General features: G+C 39.8%; 1 protein-coding gene across 2 annotated transcripts in view; it reads right to left on the reverse strand.

The window, feature by feature from the left end:
* Nucleotides 1-10382, reverse strand: part of rassf7a (Ras association domain family member 7a) — a 36264-nt gene extending 25882 nt beyond the window's left edge. The window contains exon 1 of one of the 2 annotated variants that reach the window (XM_020641880.3): nucleotides 10253-10382. The gene's annotated coding sequence lies outside the window, so the exon portion shown is untranslated. Of the gene's footprint in view, nucleotides 1-4472; nucleotides 4617-10252 lie in introns of those variants that run through there. The other variant, XM_020641888.3, reaches the window with a different exon arrangement.
* Nucleotides 10383-15177: the final 4795 nt, after the last annotated feature.

The following is a 15177-nucleotide window of genomic DNA, read 5'->3' on the forward strand; positions in this document are numbered from 1 at the left end:
ATGTGTCCAAAGTGCAGAGCGCTAGCCGTAACTCAGCTCAGAGGAGACAGGAAGATGGCTCTCAGGCGGAGAAACAGACTGGTGGGGTCTGGCAGCAGTTCAATAGGTTCTGTGGAGGAGAGAAGAGTGAGGGGAATACATGCTGATAGTGTCTTTGTTGGCCATTATTCACAGAGAATGAATAGCATTAAGTTGCTGCTACGGCTCACCCCTTCCAGTCTTCCCTCTGGAAACCCCAACCCCTTTTTCTCTCTTTATTTATTCAGGCTTTCTTTTTGTTGCTAAAAACAGCCTTCAACAGGTGGACAACAGGTTGATAAAGGTCGGTCAGTAAAATTAAATCACAGCAGACTAGTTTCAGCCGCCCAACAAACTTTTGTTGACATCAGTTTTCAGACTCATGACAGGCAACGCAAGGTAGTAATGCTCTGTTTGTGCCAAACAGTCCTAAGTATAGCCTTTCTGTCTCATTATGGTCTGGCCAGCGATGTTTCTCCAGAAGTGAAGCTACGTCTTGTGTATCATTATGACAGTGGAGATGGCTTTCCCCGTTGAAGGTAATTGCACTGTTGAGATGTAAATACAAAACATTCAGTATCAAAGCACACAAAGACTTTTGTTTTCTTCCAAGAAAGCTGGCTGGCATGGTGATTCATGTTTTGGATATCATCTCTATTCAAATTACAACAGTTGTATTGGAAGGATATCAACAAGGTGAACCTGAGGACAAGAGATAGCCGAGGAGTGCAAAGTGACAAATGCAGAAAGAGACGGTGAATTTATTAAAGATTAACACTGTTGGTAAACAAACTCTGCATTCCTTAAAACACAGGATAGAAAAAAAGCTGTATTCTTCATCCCATCTTCTCAGCCTTTAGAGCACACTTATTCAGCATATAAGAACATCTCTGTTGGCTTTTAGCAGCTTCCAAGTTGTGAGAAGTTTGGCTGCGCTCTGGCACCCTTTCTCTATCGTCCCTTTCTCCCTTGTTATTCAGTACCAGCCCAGGCTGGCTCAGGACCCAAGTGAAAGAAAAAAAAATCCTGCTACCTCTCACATGGCCTTATTTTGCCTTTAAGAGACTATAAAACTATTTTTAGGGGTGAAACAAATGTGGCCCATAATTATAAGTTGCAGCACTGTTCGTCAATGTTGTAGCTAACTAGCGCCTCAAAATGTTTCATCTCCTTCCTTCTTTCCCTCTTGGTAAGCCAGTTAGTTTCCATCCTACTTCTAGATCTATAGCTAGTCCCCTGCTTGAGATAAAACTGTATCATTAGTGTCACACTGGGTTGCTCCAATCTGTAAATAGGCTGCAGTCAGCCAGGTTGGTACCCGAAGAAAGCTGAAAAGGTTGTTTTACATTTAATCAACAAATTGTAAACAGAATGGGATGTGATGTTGAAGCAGGGCATGGAACCACTATCACCTTCTAATGCAAAACGTGCGAGTGATCCTGGGACAAAATAGATTCAAAGTCTAAAAGACACTGCTGCTGCTGCTGCCAGCTACCGCTTCGACAAAAGCCACCTGGCTAAGACACAGATTTCGAGGAACCAGACACATGAGGAACAACCTTGGTTAAAGCCAGCACATGTAAACTGAGAGAACAAGGAAGCGTAGATTAAAGTGGGAAGATGAGATATTGGTCTGCTCGCGGCTTGGAACGGTTGATTTAATGGGGATCTCTGTTAAAACAAAAAAAACATTTTAAAAGAGGAGTACTGGATGACCAGGAAATGCAAGTCAGGTGGGAACAGGTCAGGGGTCGGAGGTGAACAAAAGCTCTCTAAGCCCCACACAGAGTGAGGCAGAGGCCCGTCGGATGCACTCAATGACGCCCGGACAGTCTGTCTACACCTTTCCCTACACACCTCCGCCTGTAATTTGCTTGTCAGACAATGTTTTCTTACATCTTTTGTCGAGGGCTTTCTCATCCTCCTTATAGACTTAGATGTCAGCCTAACTTTTCTGTCCATTTATTCACAACACTGTGTATCTGAAATACAAAGTGTGTGTGTGTGCGCGTGTGTGTGTGGGAAAGGACTATCCAAACACCTTTGGGAACAACAGCATTAAAAGCTTTCACTGCACCGGGCCTGTCATCTTTTCCTTTCTGTTGCTCTACTGGATCAAAGGAACGCTGTGGCTGTGGTATGAAAGTCGTTTGTAGCTACAATCATGCACTTAACAAAAACAGAAATATAGGCCTGCATGCACACACAAAGACAGGATGACATCACAACATAATGGAGTTGGATCGCTTTAATCAGACCATCCTAGCCGGAGACATTTAAGATTAAAGCAGAGCCTATATGCAAAATGATTGCCCAGAACTTCAAGTGCAGACACTTAAAGACCTTTTGAATTTTAACGAGGCCTGTGAGACCGCCATCACCATCTTCATCAGGGTGGAGGAGGGTCTAAGTGTGTGTGGAGTGGTCATGCGCGTGGAGCTGAATTAATGATAATGATGTGTGTGTGTGTGTTGGTGGATATGCCAGATTACTAATCATCAGTACTAAGACAAAGGCCATATGTGTGTGTGAGTCTGTACATCCCGCCCACGTATCTCCCACATATTCCCTTCCATGTCTGCTTAAAACCCCATCAGCAGGAATGTTAGGATTGTTGGGTCAGCAGTGGTGACATCATGGCAGCCCGTCAGAAGCAACAACAAGGCCTAGGCGCCAATTTCCTCCTGGTTGCATCATCTACACGGTACCAGGCTGTGGATCCACGACACCCACTCAAGCCCTGCTTCCTTCTTTATGAGTCCCCAAATATTTGATAGAGAGAAGGAAATGACATGTCCAACACATCATGTTAATAAAAAAAAAAAAGGTCTGACACTAGGGGTGTGAAAATATCAACATCCTCATTCGTGTGAAACAATAAATGAATCACTTATGACAAATATCAATATTTAAATTGAAAAAATATGGCACTCTAAGGAGATTTCGCTGTCAAATTGACTCAACCTGCCAACACTTCTCCTCCTCACCAATGGCTCTAATGATGGGAGTACTGTGGATTGAAATTAAGTTGCCAAAGAAGTTAGCAAAGGGATTAAAAAGAAGAAGAAGACAGCAGGATTATGTCAAACAGCAGTGAAAAGAGGTTAAAGAATGAAGCTTGTGTCTTTGTATGATGGTCAAGCATTATCACAGAATCATTGTATCGTGATAGGATTATTATCCTAGGTCATCTGCTTCCACCTCGACTTGACACCATTTGACCATGCAGTCCTGAACCATATCATTTGACTTGCTGGTATGATTGATTACAAATAGAGAATGGTCCAGTGTGTGTCCTCAAGCAGGAGTCTCCTCGATAACTTTAATAAGCCCTGTAAAAAGACTTGCAGCACCGCGTTCAATGAGTCTAGACTCGTCTGCTTCAGGTGGTCTGAGGTCAACAGTGGACATAAATGACTTGTTTGTATTCAAAAAGACAGCCTGAGGGGACGGCAACTTGGTAAAGAGAAGCATACATTGACCACTCAAGTTCTTTTGGTCATTATTTACACTCCAAAGTTGCATAAGAAGCAAAAACCAGCAAACCTATCCAGCCCAGCATGTGTGTCCACATTATCCTCTGTAAAATCAGTCACTTCTGCGGCTAGCAAACTCTTCTTTCATGTGTGCTGGGGGTCAAGTGTCAGCAAACAGATGCTTGTGTGTTTGTGTATGGGAGAGTGAGCAGAGGATCCTTCAGGTCATCAGATAAAGTGCACCTGAGGGAGGGGCATGGCGCTTGTTTCCATGTTGCCAAGGTAACCTAATACCGACGAGACCACCTGGTTGGCGGAGCAAGGCAGGGAGAGGAGCAGAGGGGAGACCACTTCAGGATGGTAGCCATGCCAGAAAATCCTCAATAAGTGGGACCATGCCCAAACACAACCCACATTGTGTTTGTCCCATGATGAGGGGAGCGCACACAGCTGTTGAATCTTTCATGGTGCATAAACAGATCAAACGCCTACAGAGCAGTTCTCATTACAACAGAGGAAAAACTTAACAAACTAAATATTGGATTGTGAAAAAGCTATGCCAAGCCAACTGTGCTTTTTACATGCCGAAACCAATGTATCAAAAATGTCCCAGAAATACACACACACAAAAAACTCATTTTAAAGTTTGTTTTGTAAACTCATAAGACAGACATCCCTGAATTATTCATTATCAGTTAATATATTTCATTCTTATACTGTCACAGTGTGTTGCATGCATTCTGCGCAACATGTGAAATAATGTTTTCATGACTAAAGAGCATCAGTTAAATATATTGAGACTTACTTATATTTAACAAATAAAGTTGATGTTTAATCAATGATGAACAGGTACTCTACTTTTTATGATAGTCAGTATTTTATACAAGTTAAGCCAAGTGTTTAATAAAAAAATAGCAACAATGAAAAAGTAAACTCGGTGGGAAAAGCTCTACAAACAACGCCATTTGTTGTACTCACCTCCCGCAATCTAATGGTCTCTGTGACTGCCTGTCTGATGAAAAAGGAGAAGAGGGAGAGGAGGAAGAGCAACACAAACCCTGTCACTGTCTGTGTGTGTCGGGCTACCTGATCTAGCACCGTCTGTGTAAGAGACAGAGTGACAGAGAGAGAGAGAGAGCAATGAAGAGGGGAGGGAGAAGGGGAGGAGTGGGGCGGGCAGCTGCAGAGAAAAAGTGAAGTGGTGCCGCCATTCCCCATCACCCAGGAAACCAACGCTCTTTCAAAGAAAATCATCCAATGGTGAACACCGGTGATTGTGTTCAGACAAAAAGTCACATGACTGCCAAAACACCACTCCCCATACACAGAGTGAGAGGAGAAGGGGGGAAAAAGTTGGGGGTCTGTTGGTGATAACATTTGGGGGGGAAATGAAGAAGAAAAAGTAAAAGCAAAAAAGAAGTGGGATTGGTCTGCCTCACAGACCCATCTTACCAGAAACTTTCTCCCAGACTGTTCGGCTGCAGCTTACTTCTGTTTGTTAAGAGGGACAAGGCTGAACAGCTCAAATAGTACAGCTCTACGTCGAGCTGAAACATCCCTACTTCCCTCCCTACTAGGTTTTTTATAGATAGTGTGCAAAAAAACATCCAAAGTTCCTTCCTACTTTGCTTAACCTATCTTGACCATAAAACAAAAACATAAATGACTTGAAAAGTTGTCTCTTCACCTCCTCCCTATACTGAATTGAGCGGTTTTATGAGGTGCCCCGATCCAATCCCATATATAATCATCTTATCAGGGAAAATTCTAGCATGACATTCACAAACAACATCAGTGTGTTGCTAGATGTTCATGCCAGTCAAAGCAAGAACATTTCAGCAATCAGTGAACATTACATGTGACATTTTCTTTTATAATTTAAGTACTGGTATTGAGTGGTATCACCTCATACCAAAGTCTGGGAAGAAAAAATGGTGTCCTAGCATTTCTAGTATGAATTAAGCTGTTTTAGTAACTATTGGTTTTGATCAGTGGTTCTCAACTGGTGGGCTGGGACCCAAAAGAGGGTGCAGAGCTGTTTTCAGTCGGTCGCCAAGGTGTGCCTTGATACGAATTTTTTTTCAAAAAGTATAATATGAAGGACTTTTAAACATGTTTGTTTTGTTCAATCTCTGAGGTTCAAACTGTGTAATTTTTCAATAAATAAATCTGCTTGTTTGAAAAATGTCAGAAATCCATGCACCATTTTTCATGAAGCAGTTGGTGTTGGTTCCTAAGGATAGCCCAGTTGAGAACCATTGGTTTATATAGTTTGATAGTGGAGAAATTAAAGTTAAAGGCTTATAATAGAAACTTAAATACTAGTGAAGTCCCTATTTTGACAGCTGGTGCACTGTATATCATCTGACTTTCAAAGTTCCTGACAAACCCTCTAAACTCACTCTGTGCAGGAGCCATTCGGTTTAATTTTGCACACATTAGGTGTACTAACAGACTCAATGAAACACATTTGAATCAATTGATCAGTTAAAAACTACAAAAATTGTTTTTGAGAATATTGTTCGGGCTCTGCCAATACTTGGCTCTGTGGTCTAAACTTACAGCAGTGGTTATCAACCTGAGAGGAACTCCATTGGGGCATTCTTCTGTCAAGAGCAGATGGTATGCATTAGAAATCCTTACAGAGTGCAGGTGAGGCAAAGAATGAATTAAAATGTGTTTTTACTGCCTGGTCGACTTAGTTTGTGAGGCTACAATAAAGCCAACCTCCAGAAAACAACTAATTCAATCAACCACATTTGATGCAGGCAAACAATATTATCAGGAATGAGCAAACATACTTTTCTAACTTTTATCTACGTTTTCCTTTTGTTTTTTAGTTTTCTTTCACTTAAACTCATTTTCAATTGTGTCTTTTATTTTTTACAGTTATGTTGCCACCTAACACTGTCAGATATAGCAGCATCTATTTGGGAATGAGAAATGTGGGTATACTTGCACAGCAAATTGCAAAATGGTTTATGTGGAACATTAAACTTAATCTTCTGTGCAGATACTAGAGTAAAGATCCAGCCTCTATTTGGATGCAAGACCAAATCAAAAATCAAAAACACTCCCACAATGCTTTCAAATCTGCAGAGCATTCATCACTCTCAATCCTAAAACATCGATTTTGTATTGCATCAGCGCAGATGAAGCACCCATCCATCTGTCAGATGAATGAGTCTTACCCCCATTGGTTACAGCACCCTGGGTTTTCATCTCCTTTATTTTTTTGGTAACACTTTGCCCATAATCTAAAGGGAACAAAACACTTGTTTCCAAAAATCTGCCCCATTATATAAATACTTTACATCTGCCTTTTAAACAACCCCACAGCACAGCATTGGTCAGAATCCAGTGAAGCAAGCAGAGCTTCATCACTGGGAAAAGGCAATGATGCAGAAATCCTTTTTTGGGTTGAGTCATCTGATTCAATATGAGCAGACTGCTGAGGAGAGAGCAGAACATGCAGCTGTACGGTAAAACTTGTTTTCTCATCTTATCCTCCATTGATCTCACCATGAGTCCACACCTGATCCTGGCAAGTTAGAGAACTACCAGTCTGCAGGATATTTTTTTTAATCTCAGAGCACATATTTGATTTTCAGCCTCAATGTATCTAGTTGTAATGTCTTGATGAAACAAATACAACTGAAGCACTTTCTTGCTATTCATATGTCTAGACGACTCTTATTTTTTTCCTGTAATTCTCCAAGCGACTTATTTCAGTTTACAGTGTTGTTAACACTTACTGAGCATAGCCTTCAAAATGAAAATCTCTCTGAATTTGCAGTGAATCTTGTTTTTACAAGGTTCCCTGGCATCTGGCCACAGCAGTAAACTAAATTATAGTGAGGCTCTCCAGAATACACTCCCAACAGCACAGAGAGACAATACAGTCTCCGGCATAGGCAGCAGGTTTATTACTCAGACAGAAATCACACATCTATAACTTTCTCAGCCATGTGCTGTACACTTGAACACAATTGTCTGCCTTGTAAAGCTTGTCTCAGCGTCATTACATTACCCTTCTTCAGCTGTGGCATGCAGGTCTCTTTCTCAGGAAAAGCATTTACAGAGTGAAAGAGGGCCTCAATTACATCTCGACAATGTGAATGTGACGGGATAGCTGATGAGCCACAGGGAGAGAAGGTGACACAGCGGGCAGTATCCGCTGCATGGACAGCAATGACAAGTGTAAGCCTCAACCATTGATTTGTTTTGAACAGTTAATTGGAGGGGACTACCTGAGGATTAACACTCCTGTATGAGCATGTCAACAGATAATAAGCACATTCTGGCTTTGGGCTTTTACTGCAGATTCTTGGGATTCTGAAAGCCGTCATCTTCACATGTACTACTAACATAACTTATAGTGTGAAAACTGTTATATTTGCTAACAAAATTCCATCCATCCATTCCCATTCAGGGTTTCGGAGGGCTGGAGCTGATTCCAGCTGTAATTGGGCGAGAGGTGGGGTACACAGACAACCATGTTCACAATTACGAGCAAATTATAGTCACCAATTAACCTATCAAGCATGTTTTTGGACTGTGGGAGGAAGCCGGGGTACCCGCACAGAATCCACAAATACACAGGGAGAACATGCAAACTCCAACACAGAGAGGCCTTGTTTGTCCGTCAGGGATTTGAACCAGGAACCTCCTTGCTGTGAGTCAACAGCGGTAACCACTGCACCACTGTGCTAACTAAATTGCACATGACAATTCAGTCGTCCCAATACTTTGATACTGAAGAGGAAGATCAAAAACAAAGACTGCAGGGCTATATTTACGCTAATATGATGCTACGTCAATATGTGATTCAATACTTGGTAACAAGACAACTGGTGGTCTTGTATGATTCACCTTTGCTGCTGTTAACATCATGCAATGATAAATTCATAGCTGGCAGCCTTTGCTTAAGAAGTGAGGATCCTGGATTTGAAAGGCAGATCTTATGACTTTGTTGAAAGCACAGTGTAAGTATCCTGCACATGCTAGTTTGATCTATAGTGGATCTTAAATATCCCGTGTTCTTCAAAGTCAATACATTAGCATAAGGGGCGAGAAGAAGGTGGTGTTGCAATGATTTAATGCTTGTGTGATAAAGATTGTGTGTGTGTGTGTGAGAGAGAGAGAGAGAGTGAGAGAGAGAGAGAGAGAGACTCTCAGCTGGTAGACAAGCCTTTTTGTTCTAGTGTGGAGCAGCTGGACAGATGAGTGACCATGGAGGGATTTTATACAGGGAGGGGACAAAGAGGTCAAGCATCCCAACAATCAACTGTCAACTTTTTGTCCAACTTTTTATTTAATTCCAGCATTATTTATGTCCAAAGATAGCCGCTACTTTATCGTGTGAAAAGACCTAAACTAAAGCACTAAGCCTAAATTCTTTGCCAGATTCAGGAATATTTCACTGTAGATAAACATACAGCTTTCAGACGCACATGAAATATGAAATGCCAAAAGAGGCCACAACATTTACAAAGTGAAGGTATTAACTTGTCAATCAGTGCGGTGGGAAGAAAAAGGGAAGAAAACCTTATTATAAAATAAAGAAAAAGGAAGTTAGAGTGAAGCAGTATAAACAATACATGAGAAGTAGAATGAAATATGTGCGTTGTGTGAGAGAAGCTTGACAGACTAAAGGAGGAACAAAAGATGAACAAACATAAAGACTGTTCACATAATATGTAGACTGTGGATTGCTTGTCCACATTGCTGCACAGGACGCTGTCAGTTAATAGAAGTATTGATGTGAGGAAGGACGAGAGAAAAGGGAAGAAGATCAAACAGTATCAAGAAGAGCGGAAAAGAAAAGTACAAAAAAAAAATGATCAAATTAGAATTTTCCTGGCAAACTGAAAAACTCCCTGATTCACACTTTGCATTATAACCATCAATGAACCATTTATTAACTGGAAGATGAATCAGTCATATAAAGAATAGTTAGCCTTGGCCTTAGATATGACGCAAGGGAATTAGAAACAAGAGAAACAGTAAGAGATTGAGCTGCAGCATGATGCCACATATAAAGATACTTTCAATAGCCTACATCTTCAACTGCCAACCACTTGGATGTGCAGGGAGCTTACTTCATAAATAAAAGTTATTAATTAGTGAGCCTAAGAAGCCTAAAGTTAAATACTTACAGAAGCTGATGGTTTTAGCTATGCAAAGGAAAAAAAATAAGTTATTTTCTTTACAAAGCCAAAAATATTCTATAGCCTATTATATATAGCATATATATATGATATATAGGATAGGCTATATTATTATATAGCCTATCCTAATATGATTGACAGGCATATTGAGTAGTTTTAAGCAGTTATTTGAATATTGCTATAAAAAAAAGTCAGCTTGACAATACTTTGATAACCTAACCTTTTAAATGTACTTTTTAGCAATTTAACAGACTTCGCATTGACAGCTACATTTGTTTTGTTTTTTAAAGTTATTTAGCTTTTATTTTAGCTTTGTTGGTGCACTCATTTGTTTTGATTACATTTCAATAGAATAACATATTGCAGAGCAAAACTTTCCATTTAAAGCCAAATATGTCGTCTATCTTAAACATTACACATGAAGCAAAGTCAGCAGTAGAAGTTGTGTATCCGTTCAGCCTGTCATCACCTGCAGGTGCAGCGCGCTCACTCGACAGAACTTATTTCATCCTCAAACAAAGTTCAAAAACATTTGTATGACACATTATTCCGGCTTACAGGAGAAGAAGAGCTGAATAAACAGCTTACCTGTTCTGTAGAAGTAAAACCTGGTCCGAGGGACGACAGACAAAACGTCTAGTCCTCGTTGTTAACAGTCCAGTGATGTCAAGCCAATCCGGAAATAGAAATAACACGGTTTCCGGTCATACGTTTCAAATTAAAGACTTTGCCGAGAAGGTTATCGCAACATGTGAGTGAGTGAACTGACTTAAAAAAAAACGTGTCCTTCCTATAGGCTCATACAGGGCCGGCCTGTGGCATAGGCAGTATTGGCAAATGCTAGGGGCGCCATCATCCATAGGGTGATGGCAGAAAAGTTGAAGATAAGAAGAAGAAATAGAAGGAAAAATGCGTTTAAATATCATTAAATATTATTTATCTAATATAATTGTCATGCTTTTATTTAGTAATGATCCAAAAGAAGCCATGAAAACACAACTCATTTAAAAAGGCTCTATTATTTTCTAGTCTCCTGCTTGAGGCGGCTCATCACAACACAGCTGCTCATTACCTGCTCGTTGTGGAGGAGGAGGGCAGGTGACTGAAGAGAAGTGAGAGACAATGAGTGTACCGATTAATATCACGTTTATAAATGACCGTGATGTAAACAACAACAAAACCCTCGGAAGCCCAGGGACGAAAAAGAAGAAGAGGAAACATCTTAAAAAGACACAGAGGTAACATGCTGCACAGATCAATTATCTGTTATAGTTAAGCTACTTGTTATGATCGATTATAGTAACGTCAGTGTTTCCTACCTCGAGTTAACCTCAGTTATTTCCACTGTACTTTTATTAGGTTAAGATTATTCATGTTAAGAAAATAACCAGTGTAAGATATACACTTCTTCTTTTGTTCTTATTTTGTTTGGGACCCAAAACCTACTTTTATATTAATTGACATCTCTGTGAACTTAGTTATCTTTCACCCTAGTCGATTAAAATGTTTATTGTTGTCATTAAGAGTTATAATCTCTTGCCTTTAGAGTATTGATGTCTGAGAGCATGAATGCATTTTGTGCATGAAGTCCTCTCTGTATAGATAGTTGTGCATGCTGTAGGTCTGGTTGTAAGGAAAACGTTTGGGCTCACCTGTAAAACAATGCTCAGGTGTCTGTACTGCTCTGAAGACAAAATAATATTTTGTGTTCACACTATATTATAAAATGCAGATTGTTTAACAAATGCTCATCTTCTCTCTCCAGATGCCATTTTAAAACATTTAAAACCATCCCCTGCTGTCCCTGTGCCGTCTGTGACCACTTCTGCTCCCTGCACTGATATTGTTTGTTCTACTACACTGGTGATTTGTATTTATTTATAAAAAATATTAAAGTTAATACCATTTTATTCATGTTTATTAAGTATTTTCTATTTTTAAATAAATAATGTTAAATATAAAACTGTATACCAGTTTTCTTTAAGTGGATGAATATAATATATTAGTGGTCAAACTGGCTGCAATTTAAGGGGCAACCGCTAAAATCTTGCCTTGGGCACCAAAATGGTTAGGGCTCTGGGCTCATATATGTGCTTTATTCTCTTTTTGCCCAAACTACAAATAAAAATTAGTAACATGATGGATGTTTGGCATTTAAGGAATTAATTCACTTCCTTTGATGATGCAAAGATGGATAGCCTGTGGGAAAAATATGGCTTGGGAAAATCAATGGCTTGTTGGCAGCATTATACTTAATCTGATTCCAATTTATAGGAACAGTATAACTTCTACAAACCAGGCAGCAAATAGATAAGGCAATTCTTGTGGGAATATCTCGGATATCTTATTTCAAAAGATCACTCTTAATTCTCTGCAGTTTACATACTGTATCTTGTGGTGTTATATGTTTATCCTACCTAATGTATTACTGCGCGGGGCCAGAGAAAGTAGTTCCGGTTGAGGCAGGAGTAATGTGTGCGTGTAACCTCAAGCATAAGTTGTTGTATGCTGTTGTGTGTTCCCAAAATATACTAAAGTAAAATGACAGTATATAAAGCTCAACTGTAGTCTTTATTGAGAACCTAACTCAACATATCTGATATTATCTGTGATCAGGAATGTTCACATCAATTATGGAGGCCACATATTGTGCACATCAATGCACAGTATCTAGGCTTGTCACAATATGCAACACTGATGTGGGATAAATACAACATGTTACAACAAGGAGGCCAAATTCTGCAATGAGGAGGAGAATGTATCAGAAGAGGAAGGTTGTAATTGCTTCGTTGACAACCTTTCCAACACATACTTTTCTTTAATAAGGTTTGTTGCATAAACAAAAGGAAGGGGAACAATTAATGTTTTATCACTTAAGCTGACAAAATTGCTCAGATATGTAGGATTAAAACTTTCAATCAAGGATGTGGTTACTGAAAAATATGTAGACCTATAAGACTAATAGTTTACGGTTCTAAACTACTAAACCATTCGGCTGACTTTTTTCCAATGGAACAAATCACAGACCTAAAACAAACGTTATCAAAAAACGTTTGAAAGGTAAACAAACGGAAACCACAACAGCTCTTTAAGGCTTTGTTATGATTAGATAATTATTGACTCTATGATTTAAAATTTACGAGTGCAACATAAGGTACCAGAAAACAGGTTTCTATCCTAGTCCCACAACATTTCTTCGTGAGCAACAGGTAATCCACACTGTCTCGTGTTGCTCACAGGTTTGGAACCCATTACCTTGAACCAGAATGTGAGGATAATTGAGTATTAGCGGCAGTGTACAACAATAAGTCAGAGACCTAACAGTTATTTTGCCCATGTGAAATAGCCTCTATAACATCTGTTTATTCTTTCACTGTAAATGTAAAAAATACAAAACACTATTCAGTTGTATGGAGTTAGTTATTTAGGTGATAAAAATGTACTCTGAAATGGGGGGCGCCGGTAACCTAGTGGTTAGTGCGCACAACCCATGTCGGAGGCTATAGTCCTCCAACTTCTTGCTCCCTTACCGTTTGTCATTCCCCACTCTCTCCCCAGTTTCTGACTCTATCCACTGTCCTATCTCCAAATAAAGGCATACAAGAAATGTACCCTGAAATGTGATTGGAGCGCAACAATGCTCAAACGCAGACCAAACAGTGTATTTAAAAATTGACAATTTATTTGCCATATACTTCGACTGTTCATGTAGATTTAACAGTTCTGGTATCAGATTAGATTCAAATCCAAAAGTAGTAAAGGACATGAGTAATTGTGATCAACGTTATACCATTAGGAACTGTTTGTCTGGATTTTGGTTGTAAACTTGTCAGCAGAGTAATGCAACCTAAATATGTTGCAGTGAAAAGGAATGTACCTCCAGGCTGGATCTAAAAATCTGTACTGCTCAAACAGCTTCTCCTGGGCCTGTCTCAACTCATACTGCAGGCAATTCCAGGTACAGCACATGTTAGGAAGAGTGACCTGTCTCAAGTCAAAACAAGAAGGGTGCTTCCTACGATGATTAAATCAAATTCATATTCCTTTTCAGTCTCATAGTTTTGTTGAGTGTGTGCATTATTCACACCCAGCTTGTTAGCTGCAGTCACAACATGAACGTTCGGCAGTATAGCGTGCAGAGAGATTATTATATGAACCTCCTGCCTATGATAACGTCCATGGAGTCTTTTGGGAAATGTAAAAACAACATTCCCGACATGATCAAGAATATAATCGAATCACATCCGCCTCATCTGCTATTTGTTTTGGTGGCATTCACAGTGTGTGTTGACACAGTTGTATCCACTTCACTCAGACAGAAAAGCATGCAGCTTCTTTACCCCATGTGTTGGTGTTTATTGGTTATAAATGGTAAATGGTTTGTAAATGGACTTGTTCTTGTACAGCTTGAGTAACTTACTTTTCTATTTAAACCTCTATAAAACATTTTATATGCCTTGATAACATTAACCTCCCTCAGTTTGTATAATCATCTCTGCATGGGGAAAAGGTGTCACAAGCTGATTTATGAGCAGGTGGCACTGCTGTGCTACAATTGTCTTTTTAATTTGATTTTTGTTTAAAAAAGTTCATCTTACATAATCGACCCTGGCTTTTCAAAACCACAGTTGGTGTTTTGTTAGATCAAAAGAGAAATATTATAAAAGAGAGACATAATTACCTCTTCGCAATATTGAAGGAACATAAAAAGCTATGGAGCGATGTTCTCACAGAAAAACATTACCAAACCAAACTGCTGTTTCATTAGTATCAAATATACTAAATGAAAAAGTTTCACTTTAAAATGTGCAGTTCAGCTTTTCTCACATGTATGATGCATCCTCATGTCCAGTCCTATTTGATGTGCATCATCATCTGGTAATAACTGGGGAGCGGAAGGCCCGATTAGGTCCCCAATCCTAACCAGCTGTGAGAAAAATACTTTCCACTGAAATTAGAGGACTATTCAGAGAGAGAAGGTGGACTCCATCCCACTCTCCCACCTTAAAGGCCTCTCCTTTCATTCTATTCTCCTGCATCTGTGACCTGAGGCGTAATAGCACCAGTGAGATGGGAGTGTGCTGGAAAGAAAAAAAAACACCTGACAGGGAGCGATGGGAGACAAGCAATTCCACAAATGAAGCAGCCGTGTGAGAAGATGATCCAAGGTGATGGAAAGAAAGAAAGAAAAAAAGTGCACTGACTTGTTACATAAGAGCTGTCTCATGGCTGAGTGGATATGCACCCTAACATGTACACACACATCTTACATTCCTACGTCCCATGTGTACTCGTCTTAATCCTGCGGTGAGGAGTATTAGTGGTGCTGTCGAGGTATGATCCCTGTCTGCTGTTGCCTGGATTCATTTATTCACATCCTGTTTCTGTGAACACAACTGAAGCACTCGTAACATAACGTGTGTGTGTGTTGATGTGTGTGCTCATGTCAAGCGCTCATACAAAATAAGACCAGTCAAGTTTGGAAATGTCAGTGCCGTGGCTGTAGCTGTTCC

This window comes from Labrus bergylta, chromosome 7, assembly GCF_963930695.1.
Source record: "Labrus bergylta chromosome 7, fLabBer1.1, whole genome shotgun sequence".
Classification (NCBI taxonomy): Eukaryota; Metazoa; Chordata; class Actinopteri; order Labriformes; family Labridae; genus Labrus; species Labrus bergylta.